This window comes from Coregonus lavaretus, assembly GCF_964263955.1.
Source record: "Coregonus lavaretus genome assembly, chromosome: 5".
In the NCBI taxonomy this organism is placed as follows: domain Eukaryota; kingdom Metazoa; phylum Chordata; class Actinopteri; order Salmoniformes; family Salmonidae; genus Coregonus; species Coregonus lavaretus.
Genome location: NC_139992.1, coordinates 2,680,392 through 2,698,840, shown reverse-complemented (window position 1 = coordinate 2,698,840; position 18,449 = coordinate 2,680,392). Strand labels below are relative to the sequence as shown.

At 44.3% G+C, this 18,449-nt stretch overlaps 1 pseudogene across 1 annotated transcript in view; it reads left to right on the top strand.

Moving 5' to 3' along the window:
- The window catches only part of LOC311128784 (receptor-type tyrosine-protein phosphatase-like N), a 61,316-nt pseudogene extending 46,194 nt beyond the window's left edge, over positions 1-15,122 (top strand). The window contains exons 12-22 of the transcript in view: positions 2,905-3,114; positions 7,478-7,717; positions 8,301-8,448; positions 8,741-8,814; positions 8,924-9,001; positions 9,280-9,399; positions 10,012-10,178; positions 13,136-13,189; positions 13,603-13,667; positions 13,824-13,897; positions 15,051-15,122. The product of the transcript in view is annotated as a receptor-type tyrosine-protein phosphatase-like N (transcript). The remainder of the gene's footprint in view (positions 1-2,904; positions 3,115-7,477; positions 7,718-8,300; positions 8,449-8,740; positions 8,815-8,923; positions 9,002-9,279; positions 9,400-10,011; positions 10,179-13,135; positions 13,190-13,602; positions 13,668-13,823; positions 13,898-15,050) is intronic.
- The last annotated feature ends 3,327 nt before the right edge of the window (positions 15,123-18,449 follow it).

The window sequence follows — 18,449 nt, the reverse complement described above, 5'->3', positions numbered from 1 at the left end:
TCTGAGGGAAGTGTGTGTCTCTAATATGGTCATACATTTGGCAAGAAGTTAGGAAGTGCAGCTCAGTTTCCACCTCATTTTGTGGGCAGTGTGCACATAGCCTGTCTTCTCTTGAGAGCCAGGTCTGCCTTCGGCGGCCTTTCTCAATAGCAAGGCTATGCTCACTGAGTCTGTACATAGACAAAGATTTCCTTTATTTTGGATCAGTCACAGTGGTCAGGTATTCTGCCACTGTGTACTCTCTATATAGGGCCAAATAGCATTCTAGTTTGCTTAGTTTTTTTGTAAATTCTTTCCAATGTGTCAAGTAATTATCTTTTTGTTTTCTCATGATTTGGTTGGGTCTAATTGTGTTGCTGTCCAAGTATTTTTAGCCAGATCCTAATTGGGATGTCAAATTTGATGTTCCTTTCGATGGCATAGAAGGCCCTTCTTGCCTTGTCTCTCAGATCATTCAAAACTTTGTGGAAGTTACCTGTGGTGCTGATGTTTAGGCCGAGGTATGTATCGTTTTTTGTGTGCTCTAGGGCAACGGTGTCTAGATGGAATTTGTATTTGTGGTCCTGGCAACTGGACCTTTTTTGGAACACCATTATTTTTTTCTTACTGACATTTACTGTCAGGGCAGAGGTCTGACAGAATCTGTGCAGAAGATCTAGGTGCTGCTGCACGCCCCCCTTGGTTGGGGACAGAAGCACCAGATCATCAGCAAACAGTAGACATTTGACTTCAGATTCTAGTAGGGTGAGGCCGGGTGCTGCAGACTGTTCTAGTGCCCTCGCCAATTCGTTGATATATATGTTGAAGAGGGTGGGGCTTAAGCTGCATCCCTGTCTCACACCCCGGTTCTGTGGAAAGAAATGTTTGCGTTTTTTGCCAATTTTAACCGCACACTTGTTGTATGTGTACTTGGATTCTATAATATCGTATGTTTTCCCCCCAACACCACTTTCCATCCATTTGTATAGCAGGCCCTCATGCCAAATTTGGTTTGTTTGTTTGTCAATTAGGGTGTGCAGGATGAATATGTGGTCTGTCGTACGGTAATTTGGTAAAAAGCCAATTTGACATTTGCTCAGTACATTGTTTTCGCTGAGGAAATGTACGAGTCTGCTGTTAATGATAACACAGAGGATTTTCCCAAGGTTGCTGTTGACGCATATCCCACGGTAGTTATTGGGGTCAAATTTGTCTCCACTTTTGTGGATTGGGGTGATCAGTCCTTGGTTCCAAATATTGGGGAATATGCCCGAGCTGATGATGATGTTAAAGAGTTTAAGTATAGCCAATTGGAATTTGTGGTCTGTATATTTTATCATTTCATTTAGGATACCATCAACCCCACAGGCCTTTTTGGGTTGGAGGGTTTGTATTTTGTCCTGTAGTTCTTTAAATGTAATTGGAGAATCCAGTGGGTTCTGATAGTCTTTAATAGTTGATTCTACGATTTTTATTCGATCATCTATATGTTTTTGCTGTTTGTTCTTTGTTTACATTTACATTTTAGTAATTTAGCAGACGCTCTTATCCAGAGCGACTTACATTTTTAGTGAGTGCATACATTTTTCATACTTTGTTATAGGGCCAAAAAGATTGGAGAACTGGTTTACCCATACATCTCCGTTTTGGATAGATAGCTCTTTGTGTTGTTGTTTGTTTAGAGTTTTCCAATTTTCCCAGAAGTGGTTAGAGTCTATGGATTCTTCAATTACATTGAGCTGATTAATTATACTGCCAAGTTTACACCTTCACTGTTACAGTGAAACGTTTAGTCCAGGAAGTTGTCTAAAGGGTCTGAATTTGTTGTTTCCTAATTGTTTTTTGGTAGGTTTCCACACTACTTTCCTTCCATCTATAGCATTTCTTAATATTATTCAGGTCCTTTGTCTTTGATGCCTCATGATTGAGTATTGCTCTGTTCAAGTGGAGTGTGATTTTGCTGTGATCTGATAGGTGTGTCAGTGGGCTGACTGTGAACGCTCTGAGAGACTCTGGGTTGAGGTCAGTGATAAAGTAGTCTACAGTACTACTGCCAAGAGATGAGCTATAGGTGTACCTACCATAGGAGTCCCCTCGAAGCCTACCATTGACTATGTACATACCCAGTGTGCGACAGAGCTGCAGGAGTCGTGACCCGTTTTTGTTGGTTATGTTGTCGTAGTTGTGCCTAGGGGGGCATATGGGGGAGGGAATGCTGTCACCTCCAGGTAGGTGTTTGTCCCCCTGTGTGCTGAGGGTGTCAGGTTCTTGTCCAGTTCTGGCATTTAGGTTGCCACAGACTAGTACATGTCCCTGGGCCTGGAAATGATTGATTTCCCCCTCCTGGATGGAGAAGCTGTCTTCATTAAAGTATGGGGATTCTAGTGGGGGGATATAGGTAGCACACAGGTAGACATTTTTCTCTGTTGAGATCATTTCCTTTTGAATTTCTAGCCAAATGTAAAATGTTCCTGTTTTTATTAATTGAATAGATTTAGTTAGGTCTGCTCTATACCAAATTAGCATACCCCCTGAGTCCCTTCCCTGTTTCACACCTGGTAGTTCACACCTGGTAGTTCACACCTGGTAGTTCACACCTGGATCCTCTGAAGACAACTACCTTCTTAACAACATCTCTATAAACTAACAAGTATCTTTGTTGACATACTACTAATAATAATAATAATAATAATATTCATCATCATCATCATCATAATAACCCTTTCCCTTCCTCTTTCTCTCTCTTTCTCTCCTCTCTATTTCCCTCTATTGTCTCTCTGTCTTCCCTGTCTCTGTGTCTTCCCTGTCTCTCTGTCTTCCCTGTCTCTCTGTCTTCCCTGTCTCTCTGTCGTCCCTGTCTCTCTGTCTTCCCTGTCTCTCTGTTCTTCCTCCTCTTCCTCTCTCTCTCTCTCTCTCCCCCTTCAGAGGAGCGAGGGTGATGGGCTGCCCCATGCCACGCGGGTGAAGGAGGGCTCCAGTGGGCTGGTACTGGCGCTGGTGTCCATGGCGTGTGTGGGCGGGGTGGTGGTGGTGGCGCTGACCATCGCCTGTCTCAGACACCACACTCAGCAGCTGGCCTCAGGGAAACTGGGCCTCGGACCCGAGGGAGGACCAGAGACACACTTTGACTACCAGGTAAGAGAGGAGACACTTTGTGTGTGTGTGTCCCAAATGACAGCTTTATCCCCATATAGTGCACTTCTTTTAAACCAGAGCGTTATGGGCCCATGTCAAAAGTAGTGCAGTAGATAGGGAACTGGTCTAAAGTAGTGCACTATATAGGGAACTGGTCTAAAGTAGTGCACTATATAGGGAACTGGTCTAAAGTAGTGCACTATATCGGGAACTGGTCTAAAGTAGTGCACTATATAGGGAACTGGTCTAAAGTAGTGCACTATATAGGGAATAGGGTGCCATTTGGAACCTGGGACACACTTTGACTACCAGGTAGGAGAGGTTAGAGCCTTATATGTGGCCTTCAATATTATACTCTGGGACAGGCTAGGCCTCAGTTAACATGAAAGACTGCGGGGTCTCAATCGTGGTGATGACGATCATGATGACGCTTTCCTGCTTCTCGTGGGCCCATGAAAGGCCAGTGTGTCTATGTGTGCGGATGACTCAACGCTATACACGTCAGCTTTTACAGCGAGTGAAATCACTGCAACACTTAACAAAGAGCTGCAGTTAGTTTCAGAATGGGGTGGCAAGGAAGAAGTTATTCCTAAATATTTCAAAAACTAAAAGCATTGTATTTGGGACAAATCATTCACTAAACCCTAAACCTCAACTACATCTTGTAATAAATAATGTGGAAATTGAGCAAGTTGAGGTGACTAAACTGCTTGGAGTAACCCTGGATTGTAAACTGTCATGGTCAAAACATATTGATACAACAGTAGCTCCCAATGGGGAGAAGTCTGTCTATAATAAAGCGCCGCTCTGCCTTCTTAACAGCACTATCAACAAGGCAGGTCCTACAGGCCCTAGTTTTGTCACACCTGGACTACTGTTCAGTCGTGTGGTCAGGTGCCACAAAGAGGGACCTTGGAAAATTACAATTGGCTCAGAACAGGGCAGCACGGCTGGCCCTTAAATGTACACGGAGAGCTAACATTAATAATATGCATGTAAATCTCTCCTGGCTCAAAGTGGAGGAGAGATTGACTTCATCACTACTTCTTTTTGTAAGAAGTGTTGACATGCTGAATGCACCGAGCTGTCTGTTTTAAACTACTAGCATACAGCTCGGACACCCATGCATACCCCACCAGACATGCCACCAGAGGTCTCTTCACAGTCCCCAAGTCCAGAACAGACTATGGGAGGCACACAGTACTACATAGAGCCATGACTACATGGAACTCTATTCCACATCAGGTAACTGACGCAAGCAGTATAATAATATTTTAAAAAACAGATAAAAATACACCTTATGGAACAGCGGGGACAGTGAAGAGACACACACACAGGCACAGACACACATACACATAAGACACACACTACACACACGGATGTTGTATTGTAAATATGTGATGGTGGAGTAGTGCTATGAGGGAACACTCTCAATGTGTTCTGAAAAGTGTTATGAAATGTAATGTCATGTAATATTTTAAATTGTATATAACTGCTTTAATGTTGCTGCTGCCTTGGCAGGAACTAATGAGGATCCGTAATAAACCCCAGGAAGAGTAGCTGCTGCCTTGGCAGGAACTAATGGGGATCCGTAATAAACCCCAGGAAGAGTAGCTGCTGCCTTGGCAGGAACTAATGGGGATCCGTAATAAACCCCAGGAAGAGTAGCTGCTGCCTTGGCAGGAACTAATGGGGATCCATAATCAACCCCAGGAAGAGTAGCTGCTGCCTTGGCAGGAACTAATGGGGATCCTTAATAAACCCCAGGAAGAGTAGCTGCTGCCTTGGCAGGAACTAATGGGGATCCATAATAAACCCCAGGAAGAGTAGCTGCTGCCTTGGCAGGAACTAATGGGGATCTATATTAAACCACAGGAAGAGTAGCTGCTGCCTTGGCAGGAACTAATGGGGATCCATAATAAACCCCAGGAAGAGTAGCATCGTGACTAAGAACAGCCCTTAGCCGTGGTATATTGGCCATATACCACACCTCCTCGGGCCTTATTGCTTTAATTCTACCACGGCTTTCAGACAATCAGCATTCAGGAGTCTAATCACCCAGTTTATAATAACATTTTTCTATTTCCTTTTAGAATACATCCCTCATTTTACTATGATGTCTGACGAGGGCCCTGGACCTCCCTATTTGTAATATTTCTACCAATATTGCCCTAAAAATAAATACTTTACCCCAAGAGAATAATGATATTTCCCATTGACTGATTGTGGTTTTTCAGATCCCCTAACAATACAGTTTGCAGGTCCATCTGAACCCTGATATTATGACATAACAACCATTCCTGGACCTGACTCCAAAAGCGAGCCACCGATGGACAGTGCCAGAATATATGTTCTATTGATTCTGTTTCGTCGTGGCAGAGTCTGCACAGGGCTGACTGTTCAATGCCCCATGTATTGAGCATTCCTTTTATAGCAAGTATTTGATATAATAGCTTAAATTGAAATGAAACTATTTATGTGTCAGTTCATAGACCCGATGCGTAAGTAATGGGACATCAAAGCCCTGTTCCCAACTGTCTTGAATTTTATGCTGCATTGCTGTCAAAACTTTTGACTTGAAGTGATACATTTTTCGATTTATACTAATCGTTTTAAGCCATTTATGTTTTTTTACGGGTGGCAGGCAGACTAATTCTTTAGTTTATTTTTTAAGTAATTGCCTCTTCCAATATTGTGGCAAAGCCACGATGAGTTGGTTATCATTTTGTATTGAGCATACATATCCATACTCAGGGAGAAAAAGGTGTAGAGTCACGCGCAGAGCGCGGCACGTGTTTATTTCACCTTTGCAGAAGGCAGGAATTGTGGTCACAGGCAGGCAATGGTCATACACAGGTAGGCAAACAGGCAGGAGAATCAAAACTAGGACTGAAGGCTAAAACTGGTTCTCACAAACGAGCTAGGAAAAGGCTTAGCGGAGTCAAAATGAACAATACCTCACAAGGCACAAACAGAAAGAACTGAACTAAATAAGGAGCTGATGAGACCAGGTGAGTAACTAACACAGGTGAAATCAATGAACAAAAATGAAAGACAGGGCTACGTTCAAGAACACAAAGAAACAGGGCTACGTTCAAGAACACAAAGAAACAGGGCTACGTTCAAGAACACAAAGAAACAGGGCTACGTTCAAGAACACAAAGAAACAGGGCTACGTTCAAGAGCACAAAGAAACAGGGCTACGTTCAAGAACACAAAGAAACAGGGCTACGTTCAAGAACACAAAGAAACAGGGCTACGTTCAAGAACACAAAGAAACAGGGCTACGATCAAGAACACAAAGAAACAGGGCTACGTTCAAGAACACAAAGAAACAGGGCTACGTTCAAGAACACAAAGAAACAGGGCTACGTTCAAGAACACAAAGAAACAGGGCTACGATCAAGAACACAAAGAAACAGGGCTACGTTCAAGAACACAAAGAAACAGGGCTACGTTCAAGAACACAAAGAAACAGGGCTACGTTCAAGAACACAAAGAAACAGGGCTACGTTCAAGAACACAAAGAAACAGGGCTACGTTCAAGAACACAAAGAAACAGGGCTACGTTCAAGAACACAAAGAAACAGGGCTACGTTCAAGAACACAAAGAAACAGGGCTACGCTCAAGAACACAAAGAAACAGGGCTACGTTCAAGAACACAAAGAAACAGGGCTACGTTCAAGAACACAAAGAAACAGGGCTACGATCAAGAACACAAAGAAACAGGGCTACGTTCAAGAACACAAAGAAACAGGGCTACGTTCAAGAACACAAAGAAACAGGGCTACGTTCAAGAACACAAAGAAACAGGGCTACGATCAAGAACACAAAGAAACAGGGCTACGTTCAAGAACACAAAGAAACAGGGCTATGTTCAAGAACACAAAGAAACAGGGCTACGTTCAAGAACACAAAGAAACAGGGCTATGTTCAAGAACACAAAGAAACAGGGCTACGATCAAGAACACAAAGAGACAGGGCTACGTTCAAGAACACAAAGAAACAGGGCTACGTTCAAGAACACAAAGAAACAGGGCTACGTTCAAGAACACAAAGAAACAGGGCTACGTTCAAGAACACAAATAGACAGGGCTACGTTCAAGAACACAAAGAGACAGGGCTACGTTCAAGAACACAAAGAAACAGGGCTACGTTCAAGAACACAAGGTGAACTAAGAAAACAAATACAGAACCTTACACATACACCGTTGTTAGTTGCTTGTATTACATTTTACCGTAACATGTCTCTATTTATTTTCTCACAAGTTGTGATGATAAATCATAATTTTTGCTGACGAAAGTGATTAGCTTCTCATTTGCGTTTTGTTTAACGGAATCTCTTTCTGTTGACTTTCCCAGGAGCTCTGCAGGCAGCACATGGCAGCCAAGACGTCGTTCAGTCGTCAGGAGGCGGTGGGTGTGGGAGCGGGGGGCCGGAGGGGGACGGACACGTCCAGGGTGAGCAGTGTGTCGTCCCAGTTCAGCGACGGCCCCCAACACAGCCCCTCCTCACACAGCAGTACACCCTCCTGGAGCGAAGAGCCCGCCCAGTCAAAGATGGACATCTCTACTGGTCACATGATACTGGTCAGTATCAGGGTATGGGGTCATTATATTTACTACTGGTCAGTATCAGAGGGTATGGGGTCATTATATTTACTACTGGTTTGTATCAGAGGGTATGGGGTCAATTATATTACTACTGGTAAGTTTCAGAGGGTATGGGGTCATTATATTTCCTACTGGTCAGTATCAGAGGGTATGGGGTCATTATATTTCCTACTGGTTTGTATCAGAGGGTATGGGGTCAATTATATTACTACTGGTAAGTTTCAGAGGGTATGGGGTCATTTTATTTCCTACTGGTCAGTATCAGAGGGTATGGGGTCATTATATTTCCTACTGGTTTGTATCAGAGGGTATGGGGTCAATTATATTACTACTGGTAAGTTTCAGAGGGTATGGGGTCATTATATTTCCTACTGGTCAGTTTCAGAGGGTATGGGGTCATTATATTTCCTACTGGTCGGTATCAGAGGCTTTATCTGTGTCCAGGAAACGGGCCCTCATTGTTTAACTATTGATCATGGAGCTTTAAACAGCTGGTATAATATGGGGAGGAGAACTCTGTTCTTAACGTTAGTGTTCCTCTCTGTCTCCTCCTCCCCCCCCCCCCCCCCAGGCCTATATGGAGGACCATCTGAAGAATAAGGACCGTCTGCTGAAGGAGTGGGAGGCTCTGTGCTCCTACCAGGCTGAACCCAGTGCTGCTACAGTAGCACAGAGTGAACCCCACCTGGAGAAGAACCGCTGCCCTGACTCTCTGCCCTGTGAGTCCTATATATACCTCTCCTCTGGTTTATCCTCCGGTCTTGGGCTGGGATTTTAACAAGCACATATTAACCTGTGCACTGTGTTCGACTTAAAGTGGATTTCTGCTTGAGCTGGCATCTGCACAGCGTTCAGAGCAAGCGTGGTCTCAGCAAACGTCAGGGAAATCGCCTTCAGAAGCCTATTGCTGTGCGCAGGCCGTTAATCTGCGTTAGATTGAATCCAGGCCTACATAATTATATCTGCGATCCTCTTCTAGAGCTCGGTTAGTTACAATCTGTTCTGTTCCAGATGATCACTCCCGTGTAAAACTGAAGGCAGAGAGCAACTCCACCAAGGAAGACTACATTAACGCCAGCACCATAGTAAGATCTCTTGCTAGTCTTATATCACTGCTCTTACGGTGCTGACGGTATAGACTTTGTCCTGTGGTTGGCACAGACGTCACTCATATCCTCTCTCTGTAAAACCCAGATTGACCACGACCCTCGACTGCCTGCTTACATCGCCACCCAGGGACCACTGGCACACACCATCGCTGACTTCTGGCAGGTCAGTGGCACACACCATCGCTGACTTCACACGATACTCTGAGGAACTTTTAGCTAGAGTCAGCTGACCCAAAAATGTTGAAGGAAAGCACTTTAATAGCACATGAATAAACTGAAACTTGCAAAAAGATCAGAACTGGGCTTCCTGTGTAAACGCAGCTATGGTGACACGGTTGATTTTGAAGGAAATGGGGCAGTAACTATGGCCCTAGTCTGGCATGTCAAGCACAGTGTATACCAGTACAGTCCGGTGTGTGACAGTGGGTCGTTGTACCATAGATGGTGTGGGAGAATGGATGCACGGTGATAGTGATGATGACTGCCCTGGTCGAGGACGGAGAGACTCAGTGTGTTCGCTACTGGCCTGACGAGGGATCCTCCCTCTACCACATCTACGAGGTGAGTGGTTTATACATCTATAGCCATAGATGATTTAATATCACTCGGTGGCCTCTTAACACAGTAGTACTGCAATATTATTAGAACCACTGCAGTAGAATGGTGGGTGGATCGGCCGCGGCTATGTGTACCCATGACTCTACCAGTCAATTACCATGGTTTGAGAGGTATTTTCCTTCTAGAAATCATCTGTACGTACCACATTGAGTAGTGCTGTTACCGTAATTATAGAGATAAGCTATGGATCAGTGGGTCTCAGTCCTGGTCCTTAGTTTTGTCCCCAGCGCTACACACCTGATTCAAATCATTCAAAATCTGATGACGAGTTGATGATTTGAATCAGGTGTGTGGCGCTGGGGACAAAACTAAGGACCAGGACTGAGAACCGCTGATCTACGGCGTATCTCTATAATTAACACCACTACTCAATGTGGTACGTACAGATTTTGTAAGTCGCTCTGGATAAGAGCGTCTGCTAAATGAAGTAAATGTAAATGTACAGATGATTGCCGATCCACCCACCATTCTACCGCAGTCGTTCTAATTATATTGTGGTACTACTGTGTTAAAGGGCCACTGAGTGATATTAAATCATCTTTGTTCCCTACCAAGGTGAACTTGGTCTCTGAACACATCTGGTGTAAGGACTTCCTGGTTCGTAGTTTCTACCTGAAGAACGTGCAGACCCAGGAGACTCGTACCCTGACACAGTTCCACCTGCTCAGCTGGCCCGCCAATGGAATCCCCACCTCCACACGCCCTCTGCTGGACTTCCGCAGGTACTGCAGATGTTGTCTGTTGGTGCATCTTGACATGAACCACTGGGGAGCATCACTTATTTCACTGCAACTTAACTGCTCTTGCTAGTATCACTGCTCTTTAATAAGCTTTACGTATCGGCTCTGACGAAGGCCTTGAGGCCGATATGTAAAGCTTATTAAAGAGCAGTGATACTATCAAGAGCAGTGATACTAGCAAGAGCAGTTATTCTATCAAGAGCAGTGATACTATCAAGAGCAGTGATACTATCAAGAGCAGTGATACTATCAAGAGCAGTGATACTATCAAGAGCAGTGATACTATCAAGAGCAGTGATACTATCAAGAGCAGTGATACTATCAAGAGCAGTGATACTATCAAGAGCAGTGATACTATCAAGAGCAGTGATACTATCAAGAGCAGTGATACTATCAAGAGCAGTGATACTATCAAGAGCAGTGATACTAGCTAGAGCAGTGTCTGGGTTTCTTCTTCTTTCTCATATTATTCAGCTGTTACCATGGCACCTGCAACAAAGACAGCTCAGATGTGGGAGTGCCTTTTGAATTTTGAACTGCAACTGAACTACCATGACCCTGCCCTGCCGGTTTTGCTGTGTATGTAGCTGGCTGTTGATGACTGTGTGGCCAGGCCAAGTACTGTCCTATGTAATGACTGTCTGGCCAGGCCAAATACTGTCCTATGTAATGACAGTCTGGCCAGGCCAAATACTGTCCTATGTAATGACTGTGTGGTCAGATATTGTCCTATGTAATGACTGTCTGGCCAGGCCAAATACTGTCCTATGTAATGACTGTGTGGTCAGATACTGTCCTATGTAATGACTGTGTGGCCAGATACTGTCCTATGTCATGACTGTGTGGCCAGATACTGTCCTCTGTAATGACTGTGTGGCCAGATACTGTCCTATGTAATGACTGTGTGGCCAAATACTGTCCTATGTAATGACTGTGTGGCCAGATACTGTCCTATGTAATGACTGTGTGGCCAGATACTGTCCTATGTCATGACTGTGTGGCCAGATACTGTCCTATGTAATGACTGTGTGGCCAGATACTGTCCTATGTCATGACTGTGTGGCCAGATACTGTCCTATGTCATGACTGTGTGGCCAGATACTGTCCTATGTAATGACTGTGTGGCCAGATACTGTCCTATGTCATGACTGTGTGGCCAGATACTGTCCTATGTCATGACTGTGTGGCCAGATACTGTCCTATGTCATGACTGTGTGGCCAGATACTGTCCTATGTCATGACTGTGTGGCCAGATACTGTCCTCTGTAATGACTGTGTGGCCAGATACTGTCCTATGTAATGACTGTGTGGCCAGATACTGTCCTATGTAATGACTGTGTGGCCAGATACTGTCCTATGTAATGACTGTGTGGCCAGATACTGTCCTATGTAATGACTGTGTGGCCAGATACTGTCCTATGTAATGACTGTGTGGCCAAATACTGTCCTCTGTAATGACTGTGTGGCCAGATACTGTCCTCTGTAATGACTGTGTGGCCAGATACTGTCCTATGTAATGACTGTGTGGCCAGATACTGTCCTATGTAATGACTGTGTGGCCAGATACTGTCCTATGTCATGACTGTGTGGCCAGATACTGTCCTATGTAATGACTGTGTGGCCAGATACTGTCCTCTGTACTATGGGGTGCTGTTTGAGCCTTGCAAGATTAATGAAGCAACTGTGTATATTTGCCTTCATTTTTAGTTTGAGCTCATGTTTTTCCACTTCTTTGTCCTTCCCTGATTGCCTCCTTTACTCTAGCCATTTCTCTTTCCTAGTAAATCCTTACCTACCTCCCTCACTACCTTTCTCTTTCTCTCAGTCCTCTCTCTAGCTCCTTCCCTGGTTATTCCTCTCTTTCTCCCAGTGATAGTGGTCAGCTATTGGCCCTTGGGGTTCCTACGTCTCCCAGTGATAGTGGTCAGCTATTGGCCCTTGGGGTTCCTACGTCTCCCAGTGATAGTGGTCAGCTATTGGCCCTTGGGGTTCCCACATCTTCCAGTGATAGCGGTCAGCTATTGGCCCTTGGGGTTCCCACGTCTTCCAGTGATAGTGGTCAGCTATTGGCCCTTGGGGTTCCCACATCTCCCAGTGTCATTTTTGTGATTTGCAGCTAGTAGTCTGGGTCCAGTTGCATAGTCACAAAAATGATCATTGGCAGGTGTGACTGCAGCAGGAGTCGACACTGGCCGGATAGTCCATCCGTCGCCCTTGGGGTTCGGATAAGAATTCAAGTTAGTTACAACACATTAGTCTTTGAGGTTGAGGTTAGAGAAACTCCTTCCTTCCTTCCTTCCTTCCTTCCTTCCTTCCTTCCTTCCTTCCTTCCTTCCTTCCTTCCTTCCTTCCTTCCTTTCTTTCTCTCTTTCTTTCTTTCTTTCTTTCTTTCTTTCTTTCTTTCTTTCTTTCTTTCTTTCTTTCTTTCTTTCTTTCTTTCTTTCTTTCTTTCTTTCTTTCTTTCTTTCTTTCCCACTGATGGGTTGAGTTTCTCTAACCTCAACCTCAAAGACTAATGTGTTGTAACTAACTTGAATTATTATCCAGGCCTCCAGGCAGGCAGAGATGGGAACCTTGTTTCTCTGTGTATATTTTAAGATCAGTAAAGCAGTAACAGTACTTGTATGCAGCATCCGATCTAGACTTGTCAGTTAAAATGACATGTTGTGATATTGTTCTCCTCCCTCCCTCCCTCCCTCCCTCCCTCCCTCCCTCCCTCCCTCCCTCCCTCCCTCCCTCCCTCCCTCCCTCTCTCCCAACCACCCACCAACCCTCCCTCCCTCTCTCCCAACCACCCACCAACCCTCCCTCCCTCTCTCCCACCCACCCACCCACCACCCTCCGTCACTCCCTCCCACCCCCCTCTCTCTCTCTCTCTCCCTCCCTCCCTCTCCCCCACCCCCCTCCCTCCCACCCACTCCTCTGACTCCCTCTAACAGGAAGGTGAATAGGTGTTACAGAGGTCGATCCTGCCCCATCATCGTCCACTGCAGGTAAACCTACAGCTCTAACCTAGTTTCTCTATACATAGGAAAAGACTTAGCCTGGTCCCAGATCTGTTTGTACTGTCTTACTAAACTTCTATGGTCATTTTCATTGACAATGAACCATAGGAGTCGGCTGTACAGCCCATACAGATGTGGGACCAGGCTAGAAGAGACAACCTGTGCTTTATATTCGGTCTGTCAAATCAAACTCCTCTACAATGTACCATTGCTACTGTGTGTCTCTATTGTGTCTCTAAGGAATATAATTATAGAAAGTGCTTGGAACCTCTGGCAATTTGACTGGTAAACTCATTATGCCAACATTGACTTGAATGGGTAGGCCTGTTCTATAGATTATATATCTGTGGTCTTTATGACATGCTGTGTGATCTGATGAGGTATTTCTCTGTCTCGTACAGTGACGGCACTGGCAGAACTGGAACCTACATCCTTATTGACATGGTCCTCAATCGCATGGCTAAGGGTGAGTCAGACATCTTTGATCTTTGTCAGACATCTTTGATAGTTTGGCCTTGTAGTTTATATCACTAGATAGATACTTTATATAGTATTGTGAATCATTGACTCCATGTTGGTGAATATGATTTTTCACGTCATAATGCGTATTGTGTGTTTCTAGGTGTGAAGGAGATTGACATTGCTGCGACATTGGAACACATTCGGGACCAGAGACCGAGCTTAGTGCACACCAAGGTATGGCCTTCTCAACTACACCGAGTGTACAAAACATTATGAACACCTGCTGTTTCCATGACATAGACTGACCGGGTGAATCTAGGTGAAAGCTATGATCCCTTATTGATGTCACTTGTTAAATCCACTTCAAATCAGTGTAGATGAAGGGGAGGAGACAGGTTAAAGAAGGATTTTTAAGGCTTGAGACAATTGAAACATGGATTGTGTATGTTTGCCATTCAGAGGGTGAATGGGCAAGACAAAATATTTAAGTGACTTTGAACGGGGTATGGTAGTAGGTGCCAGGCAAACCAGTTTGTGTCAAGAACTGCAACGCTGCTGGGTATTTCACGCTCTACATTTTTCCATGTGTATCAAGAATGGTCCACCACCCAAGGACATCCAGCCAACTTGACACAACTGTGGGAAGCATTAGAGTCAACATGGGCCAGCATCCCTGTGGAACGCTTTTGACATCCTGTATAGTCTATGTCCTGACGAATTGATGCTGTTCTGAGGGCAAAAGAGGGCGCAACTCAATATTGTTGTTTTTTGTAAGATATGATGAGATTTTTTTAAACAATAGAAAACATACACAAACATCCACATCACACAAACATCCACAACATCACACAAACATCCGCAACATCACACAAACATCCGCAACATCACACAAACATCCGCAACATCACACAAACATCCACAACATCACACAAACATCCGCATCATCACGCAAACATCCGCAACATCACACAAACATCCACTACATCACACAAACATCCACAACATCACACAAACATCCGCAACATCACACAAACATCCACAACATCACACAAACATCCGCAACATCACACAAACATCCACAACATCACACAAACATCCGCATCATCACGCAAACATCCGCAACATCACACAAACATCCACTACATCATACAAACATCCACAACATCACACCTGCCCAGACCCACTAGCACACACCCCCCATCTCCAGCGCCCACATCACTCTCCGCCACATGGCCTCAGACTGCACCATCTCTCCGTCGCCCACACACACTTTCAACAATTTAGATAATAAAGCACTTTGACCTTTCGATTGTGTTAACGGGCGGAGGATCGGTTGATTTCTCTCTGTATGTCTGACAGTCTCCCTCCCTCTCTGTCTCCCTCTCAGGACCAGTTTGAGTTTGCCCTGACCGCCGTGGCTGAAGAGGTCAATGCCATCCTGAAGGCTCTGCCACAGTGAACCCTGCTATATCTACCACCTCAACCACCGGTGCCACCTGTGCCAACAACCAGGGAGGAACTACATTTCCCAGAGTGCATTGCTATTACTGAAGCCTGGTTTGTGCTGTCTCGCCAACTCCTGTAGTCATTGTCACACCAAGATCAGCACAAACAGATCTGGGACCAGGCTTCTGTTATTATGCTTTCATAACTAAATTAAATGTGGTTTCAAAGAATTCTGTAGATTATTCAGATCAGACAAGAACACTTCAAATGTACGGTAAGGACCCCCTTTACAGTGTCTTGTCATTGGATTGTATGTTGAGATCTGCCTCTAAAATACTGTGACTTGATACTGTAACATTTCTCCTTTCTCACTCTGATCCTCAGTCTCAGACACGTCTCACTACAATTACCATCTGCTGTCGTGGAGATGTTGTATTACCATGTTCCCTCCTGCTCTGCTGTCATGGAGATGTTGCATTACCATGTTCCCTCCTGATCTGCTGTCGTGGAGATGTTGTATTACCATGTTCCCTCCTGATCTGCTGTCATGGAGATGTTGTATTACCATGTTCCCTCCTGATCTGCTGTCATGGAGATGTTGCATTACCATGTTCCCTCCTGATCTGCTGTCATGGAGATGTTGTATTACCATGTTCCCTCCTGCTCTGCTGTCATGGAGATGTTGCATTACCATGTTCCCTCCTGCTCTGCTGTCATGGAGATGTTGCATTACCATGTTCCCTCCTGATCTGCTGTCATGGAGATGTTGCATTACCATGTTCCCTCCTGATCTGCTGTCATGGAGATGTTGTATTACCATGTTCCCTCCTGATCTGCTGTCATGGAGATGTTGTATTACCATGTTCCCTCCTGATCTGCTGTCATGGAGATGTTGCATTACCATGTTCCCTCCTGATCTGCTGTCATGGAGATGTTGCATTACCATGTTCCCTCCTGATCTGCTGTCGTGGAGATGTTGCATTACCATGTTCCCTCTTGCTCTGCTGTCATGGAGATGTTGCATTACCATGTTCCCTCCTGCTCTGCTGTCATGGAGATGTTGAATTACCATGTTCCCTGCTGTCATGGAGATGTTGAATTACCATGTTCCCTGCTGTCATGGAGATGTTGTATTACCATGTTCCCTGCTGTCGTGGAGATGTTGTAAAACCAGTCATTGTACTCCAGTAGGTATCCATCCATATCGCATAACAGCATGAGGCCCGTGGCTCATACACTTTTTTTATGCAAGAAGACAGAGACCCTGACTATGGCGAGGGTGAAGTGAGTGACATTCTAGTGTATCATACGATCCACCAGTTTCTCTAAGGGGCTGGTGTTTGCCTCTAACATGATTGTCTGTTATTCAACTGGAACTATAAACCCATTGCTTTATTTCTATTCATGTTGTCATGGGACTATTACTGTATACTGACTACCTGAATCATATATATATATATATATATATATATATATATATATATATATATATATAGTGTCTTCAGTGTTACTGTAAAACCTCTGTTATTATTGTAAATAATTCACCTCATTATTTCTTAAATGTTTATTAATGTAGCAAACGTAGAAAACAACTATAAAAATATTTTTAACTCAATGTATGTAATTAAATCTCTATTGTGATGTGGTGCAACAGCATAGAGTTGTCTGACTGTGTTATTTCCTATTCACATCCCACAGTACTGACTAGTAACCATTAGGAACCAATGTCTACATCCCATAATACTGACTAGTAACCATTAGGAACCAATGTCTACATTCCATAATACTGACTAGTAACCATTAGGAACCAATGTCTACATTCCATAATACTGACTAGTAACCATTAGGAACCAATGTCTACATCCCATAATACTGACTAGTAACCATTAGGAACCAATGTCTACAGCTACACTGAACACAAATATAAACACAACATGTAAAGTGTTGGTCCCATGTTTCATGAGCTGAAATAAAGATCCCCACATTTTTCCATACGGACTAAAAGCTTATTTCTCTCAAATGTTGTGCACAAATTTGTTTACAGCCCTGTTAGTGAGAATTCCTCTTTTGCCAAGATAATCCATCCACCTGACACGTGTGGCATATCAAGAAGCTGATTAAACAACATGATCATTACACAGGTGCACCTTGTGCTGGAGACAATAAAAGGCCATTCTAAAATGTGCAGTTTTGTAAAACAACACAATGCCACAGATGTCTCAAGTTTTGAGGGAGCGTACAATTGGCATGCTGACTGCAGGAATGTCCACCAGAGCTGTTGCCAGAGAATGTAATGTTCATTTCTCTACCATAAGAGAAATTTGGCAGTAAGTCCAACCGGCCGCACAACCGCAAACTATGTGTAACCACACCAGCCCAGGACCACCACATCTGGCTTCTTCACCTGCGGGATCGTCTGAGACCAGCCACCCGGACAGCTGATAAAACTGTGGGTTTGCACAACCAAAGAATTTCTGCACAAACTGTCAGAAACCGTCTCAGGGAAGCTCTTCTGCGTGCTCGTCATCCTCACCAGGGTCTTGACCTGACTGTAGTTTGGCATCGTAACCGACTCCAGTGGGCAAATGCTTACCTTCGATGGCCACTGGCACGCTGGAGAAGTGTGCTCTTCACGGATGAATCCCGGTTTCAACTGTACCGGGCATATGGCAGACAGCGTGAATGGCGTCATGTGGGTGAGCGGTTTGCTGATGTCAACGTTGTGAACAGAGTGCCTCATGGTGGCGGTGGGGTTATGGTATGGGCAGGCATAAGCTACAGACAACGAACACAAATGCATTTTATTGATGGCAATTTGAATGCACATACCGTGACGAGATCTTGAGGCCCATTGTCGTGCCATTCATCCACCTCCATCACCTCATGTTTCAGCATGATAATGCACAGCCCCATTTCGCAAGGATCTGTACACAATTCCTGGAAGTTGAATATTTCCCAGTTCTTCCATGGCGTGCATACTCACCAGACGTTATATATTGAACATGTTTGGGATGCTCTGGATTGACGTGTACGACAGCCTAGGGCCTAATGAATTTATTTCAATTGACTTGATTTCCTTATATGAACTGCAACTCAGTAAAATCTTTGAAATTGTTGCATGTTGCGTTTATATTTATGTTCAATGTAGATTACGTTCAGTTGACCTGGTTAAACCAGTGTAAATGCTGTCCCACTGGACACAGACGTCAGTTCAACGTCTAGTTTTGATTGACATTTGGTTGAGTTATCAACTAACGTGAATTCAAAGTGAAATCGACAAACATTTTAGCCATGTCATTGGATTTAGGTAAAAGGTGAAAAAACACAAACATTTCCAAAA